The sequence below is a fragment of the Aphis gossypii genome, chromosome 1, assembly GCF_020184175.1.
Source record: "Aphis gossypii isolate Hap1 chromosome 1, ASM2018417v2, whole genome shotgun sequence".
Taxonomy (NCBI): domain Eukaryota; kingdom Metazoa; phylum Arthropoda; class Insecta; order Hemiptera; family Aphididae; genus Aphis; species Aphis gossypii.
The window spans coordinates 67,966,331-67,972,361 of record NC_065530.1 but is presented as its reverse complement, the minus strand read 5'-3'; the positions used below and the strand labels follow the sequence as shown (position 1 = coordinate 67,972,361).

General features: G+C 27.9%; 1 non-coding gene across 1 annotated transcript; it reads right to left on the bottom strand.

Annotated features, from left to right (window-relative positions):
* Window positions 1-2,730: 2,730 nt before the first annotated feature.
* Window positions 2,731-2,924, bottom strand: LOC114130510 (U2 spliceosomal RNA). The gene has a single exon (XR_003592920.2). It is a non-coding gene; the product is annotated as a U2 spliceosomal RNA (small nuclear RNA).
* Between the last annotated feature and the right edge of the window lie 3,107 nt (window positions 2,925-6,031).

The following is a 6,031-nucleotide window of genomic DNA, read 5'->3' as shown; positions in this document are numbered from 1 at the left end:
TGAAACTAAAAAGGCTGAGAAACGATGGTATAATTCAATTTTAATTGTGTTGAGATTGAGTTTCATACTCAATTAGCTATCTATAAAAATATTAAAAGCTACTAAACTAATAGTAAATACCAATATACAGTTCTTTGTAAAATCATTTATTAATATAGTTGATATAAAAAATGTATAAAATTATTTAAATATAATTTGATATCCATCTCATATCCCTGGCATACGCCTATTATTATGGTCGGTATTTAAATAAATTACAACGGAAAAAAATAATAACTATACAAAAGTTAATCATCGATGGAATATAATCAATTTTTATAATAAGTATAATATTATTTTACTTTTACTTTTTATATAATTATCTATTCGTAAATGGTAATATTCCGTTTCACATTTAAATACTATTATTGTGTTTTTTTATGCATTATACGCGTACACAATTTAATAACCAAATACATGTGTAGACAACAAACGTGTATGTAAAACCAATACTGTATCACAGTGTCAGTAATCGATGGTATAAATAATTATTTTCATGTGCCCACCCACTTCGTATACACACATCAATATAAGTTATTCAATTTACCCGTATAATTTATTTATTAAAAAAAAAAATAAACACAAATTTACTATGCAAAATTCAACTTTTTAATTTATATGTTACGATATTATTCAAGTTTAATATACATATGTTTTAGCTACTGGCGTGTCATTAACTGTCAAACTTAACTGATCAAAATCTACTTATAATTTGTTGTGATTTCCGACGAGAACGCATATTAATAAAATCTATATAATAATAATTGTAATTTATAGCATTGTATAATTATTATACAATGTTATAAATTACTATCATAACTTGGTTGTTGATAAGTTACAAATGGCCTGTAGGCTGTAACAAGCATACACAGCATGCCTAGGTACATAAAAATCCTTGCGTATTATATTGATATAAGTATTTTATAACAAAAGCGAGCTTTACAAAAGATATTCAATATTAATTGCATGAATATTGTGTTTATTAGAATTATTTTTGTTTTTGGAATAACGATTAAATCGTAATTGAATATAGATATCAGAATAAATTACAATAGGTACATGAAAAAGCAAAATTGTATTTTTATTTTTCAACGATATTATAATGCATTATAATATATTGACATGTCAAAACTCTAGAACAATATATTATTTTAATTTGTTTGAACATAGGTACAATGTGTTTTAGCATTTAACAATATAAAAAGAAAAAATAATTACCAAGATTTTTCAAGGTTATCTATACCTCTTACTCTTATTATATCGCAGGATAATTTTAACCCCCAGTGAGAATATCAAGTAACTTATAACTTATAAGTATCTACCTAAATTTGCTAGAATAATAAGAAATTGCTATGAAGGGTTATGATTTAACAAAGGTGTTTTATCCATACTCTCCCCTCTCATCGGATACAGTAATTACTAGAATTGTAATATGTTTAAAATTAAAAACATTATTTTTATTAATCGATTGTTTTTAAATTTTTAAGACAGTGGTATAGAATTTACTTTTATAAATCATTACTTTTTGAATTATGAGCAAGAACCATGAAAACTGAAAAAAATTAATGAACACGTCTTTCTTATAGATTTAAATTTTAAACACTCAAATAGACTTTTACTAATTAGGTAGTTAACTTATCAAACTTAGTTATTCGATGTTAATTTTTCTTGTTTTGCTATTTTACTTAGATAAATTTTTCATTCAATGTTGAATTTTAGAAGCACAATGTTGCTTATTTTGACTTTTTTATAAATGTTTTATCACATATTACCTACATAATACATTTCAGACATTCTAAGTATGATTTGAATAAAGTGTACAACAAATATGTATATAATTTTATAATATATAAATATTATGAACCGAATAATATTAAAAAACATATATTTTTTACCAGGAAGGGAGAGTATAATTATTATCCTATAATATTTTTATCAGGGCTAAAGATAACCTAGGAATTTTACTGTATCGAGTGTAAAAATGTAAAATAAGCCTAAGAAATCTTAACTCTCCACTTTGGTAAGAATATCCTGAAATTAACCGTTACACAGAAGACGACATGAAAATGTTTTGACTTAAAATCTAACAGCCGATGAGGTGATCCGAAAAAAAGGCTTTTCTTAAGGCTGCTGATTGACTGAAGAAAGAAAATATCACGATTACCTCGGATAATAAGGTGATATTTAAGGCGGGTTTCCACAACATACGTGTACGTGCATAAAAATACTTTTCTGTGATTGGTCAGTATACATGGTAAGCTTTTTGTATACCAGAAAGTTTATACGTTCTTACCATACGTATAACCTCGATACCATGAAATTGGATCTAGTTCAACTATTTCCGTGTGTTTAACGGTCTAATTTGAGCGATAGAAGCAGTAACCAATTTTAATATCTTAAAAATGTGCTATGTTATTATAATATTAAATTATATTGTTTATAAAGTTAATTAAAGTGTATTTGCAACTATAGAGTCGAGCCAAATTTATTATAGTAAGTTAATTTACCGCTATAATTAGGCGCTTACCATTTACCGTGCTCTAGCAGAGTATTTTTTATGAAGGACGTGTGTGTTCAACCATAGTACGTATATGTTAACGTGGATAGGATAAGTGCAGTGTGATGACCCATCTTTTTAATACACGGGGTATCGTTTTGTTAATTGTGGGTAACACTTTTAAAATCGAGTTTACTAAGTGGGTCGATCCCGGAAGTACTGCAACTCCGGGCCAACCCGCGGTGGAGCAGGAGCAAGCCCCAAATCTCCACCAATATTCAAAAAATTAGTTTAACATTTGAACCACTTTGTAAGTGGTTTACCAGATGTTAAGCTGATAAGAACAGATACTACACTTTTGATCTTAGCCATTAGGCCGAGAAGCGATACTTACATTTTGTGAAACACTCAACTATATAGCACATCTTGCGCGACTGACGTGTCGAGGTTCATATTAAACGCATAATCGTTAACGAGTGATTAGTATTTTTTTATAAGTGCGAATAGAGCCTCATTAACTACGACTGTAATAATTAGCTCGGTACTAATTTATTTTAATAACGATGTTGTAAATTCGTTTACTTTTGTCTAGAATAATTGCGATCGTCATTGTACATACGAAACCGATGGGTTTGTACGCGCTATCTATCGGTCGTACCACGCAACAAACTTGTATATATTAGAATTTATTAGACATCACATTCGCTTTGAAATTTAGTGCCCGTATTACAATCGTTAAACTAAGGTTAAACCACCGCTTCCGGCCGGTAAAATCAGTAGATTAACCGAGGTTTAAACCATGATTGTAAAACGGGCCCTTAGACACCGTGCAGAAATACCACTAGCGCTCTGGGAAGACAACTCGCGTACAACTTGGTAGTTGGTAGAGACGATTTTGATACTATAGAAAAAATTTAACTAGAGATTCCTGAGGATAGCTAATGCAATGTGAACCACGGTCGCAGACCTTATACCATTGACGTTATATCGTTCATGCAATAATATTTATTTAAATTATTTTATGAATAATGGTAACCACTGCGCCATCTGGTTGCCGACGATTGTCATTCAACCCATATTATTTGTTTTTGACGTTAAAACGTGAAGTGTAGTGCAATGTGACAAAATTCCAATAAAACGAAAATGTTAGAATTGAAACTTATCGACTATCGTCGACAATTATAGGTACGTACTCTTATGTATTATTATTATGTATAGCACAAACTTAGTTTCGAAGCTATAGGTAATCTAAGTTTTCAGTTTATATTATAATTTTTAACCCTTAAATACCTACTGATTATGCTACATTTTTCATCTACTGAACTGTTGCAAAAAAAGTAATGCTCGCGTAGATACTCGCTCGCTGCTCTACGCTCGGACAAAATATAAAAAATGTCCCTCGATTTGTTGTGTCACTCAGTGGACTAATGAAGATGGTGATTATGAGATATAAATTAGTATAAATTAATATTGATAAATTTATTTTACAGCATACATTTCACCTTAAAAATGACTTAATTCAGAATATTATAATTATGCGCAAGTTGTTGGCTGTTGTGTTACGTGATGAGATATTTGCCATATTACCGCAAACTTTGGAAGGCTATAACTTCTAAAATATTTTCCGGTAAAAACAAATTACACCATCTTTTTAAGCATAAAACAATTTATTGATTAATTTAAAAAAAAATTTTTCTAGGTATTTTCGGGAATAGTTTCTCGTGTTATTTTAATTTCTAGAATGTGTCATCTTAGATGTTCGTAATAATATCGTAAAATAGTAAAATACACAGGATATAAATACTCAAATTGTATTATCGATTTATCATTAAACATAATAAATGGTAATTTTTAATATTTATTGTTTTATACCATATGACATACCTATTTACGAAGGGATTCAAATTCTTTCGAAGATAAATCAAGAATCAAGATACAGCAATGTTTCAGAAAGGTTAATTGGTGAGTTTATACCTTTACAATTAACATTGAAGTAAACACGTAAGTATACGGTATACTTATGAGGCTATGAATAATGGATTTATAGTAATATTGTATGAATCATAATTATCTATATCGACGATAATAGAATAGACATCTATGCTTAAATGAATTCATACGTTTTTTATTATGCTCTTGAATGAGTTGAATGTGTTACAAAATATTTTATATTTTATAGGTATAGGTATAATAGATTATACCACTTTTTATACGATTTATTATTTAAAAGTTAAAACAAAAAAACAAGTTATGTATAGTTGGTAGGTATTTTGAATACAATAGTGTTTTAACGTAGATTTTATTTATATTATATTATTATATGATATAGGCGATATAGCAAATACGCATTACGCACTCTATAAGTACACATCACCTAAACACCTGATGCTACATAATAATACTAAAAGTAACAGATCAGCGAATATAGAATATGCATACCTGCTATACGTATACATTTTTCTTTTTGATTAATGGATATCGATTAAATCAACTGTCATCCATCTCAAGCCGGTTTCGGTCAACAAGCTTTGTTGGTTTCGAATGTACATGTACCTACAATAAAAATTATTTTATTGTGTATAGGTATTCACTATTTACTATGTAGACTCAAAACATTAAAATCATGTTGACTACAAACTCCTACAACACCAAAGAAAAATTAATGTATTTAAACGAAATAATATTAACCGAAAATTGAATTACTTAATTATTATTTTAACTGCTTAAAATACATAAATATTGTAACAACGACAATTTATTATGTTACGTACATACGGCTGCATACTATAAAAAAATAGTTGCGGTCATGACGAATTTTGACATAAACAGATATAACAGTTGCGGTCACCCCTCAAAAAGGTTACATATTGATTGCGGTCACTCAATAAAAAATTCCTTTTTTAGTTAATAATTAAATATGAAATTAGTATTTCGTTTATTTATTGAATTTAGAAAAATATATTAAAATATAATACAATATGTATAATACAGTTTAATAATAATTATTATAACTTGTGTCAAAATATAGTACCTAAAATGTGTATGATAATAATAATAAATTTTAATTTTAAAATTTTGTAAGTACAAATTTGAAAGAAATCGACTTCAGATATTCAAGTCTATTAATTTCACCTTCTTCATAATATCGTATTGTTGCGCTAGAAAATGATCTTTCTCGGTTGAAATTTTATTAACACCAAGGGTAAGCATGGTTTGGCAAAATGCAGTCATTAGAAGTCATCTAGCAAAAGTATATATGAAAACGGGTGAAATTTCCGAATATTTAAAACTTTTTTTCGGACACAAGTCCACTTAATTTAAACATAAGTAACAATATTTTTAACCTATAATAAATAATAGTGTACAGTCCTAACGTCCTAAGTCTGTTATCTTTCTATATAAAATATGGGAAGGAAAATGTTGATATATAAATTTTTCTTAATTAAATAAATAAACGAAATATTAATTTCATATTTAATTATTAATTAAAAAAAG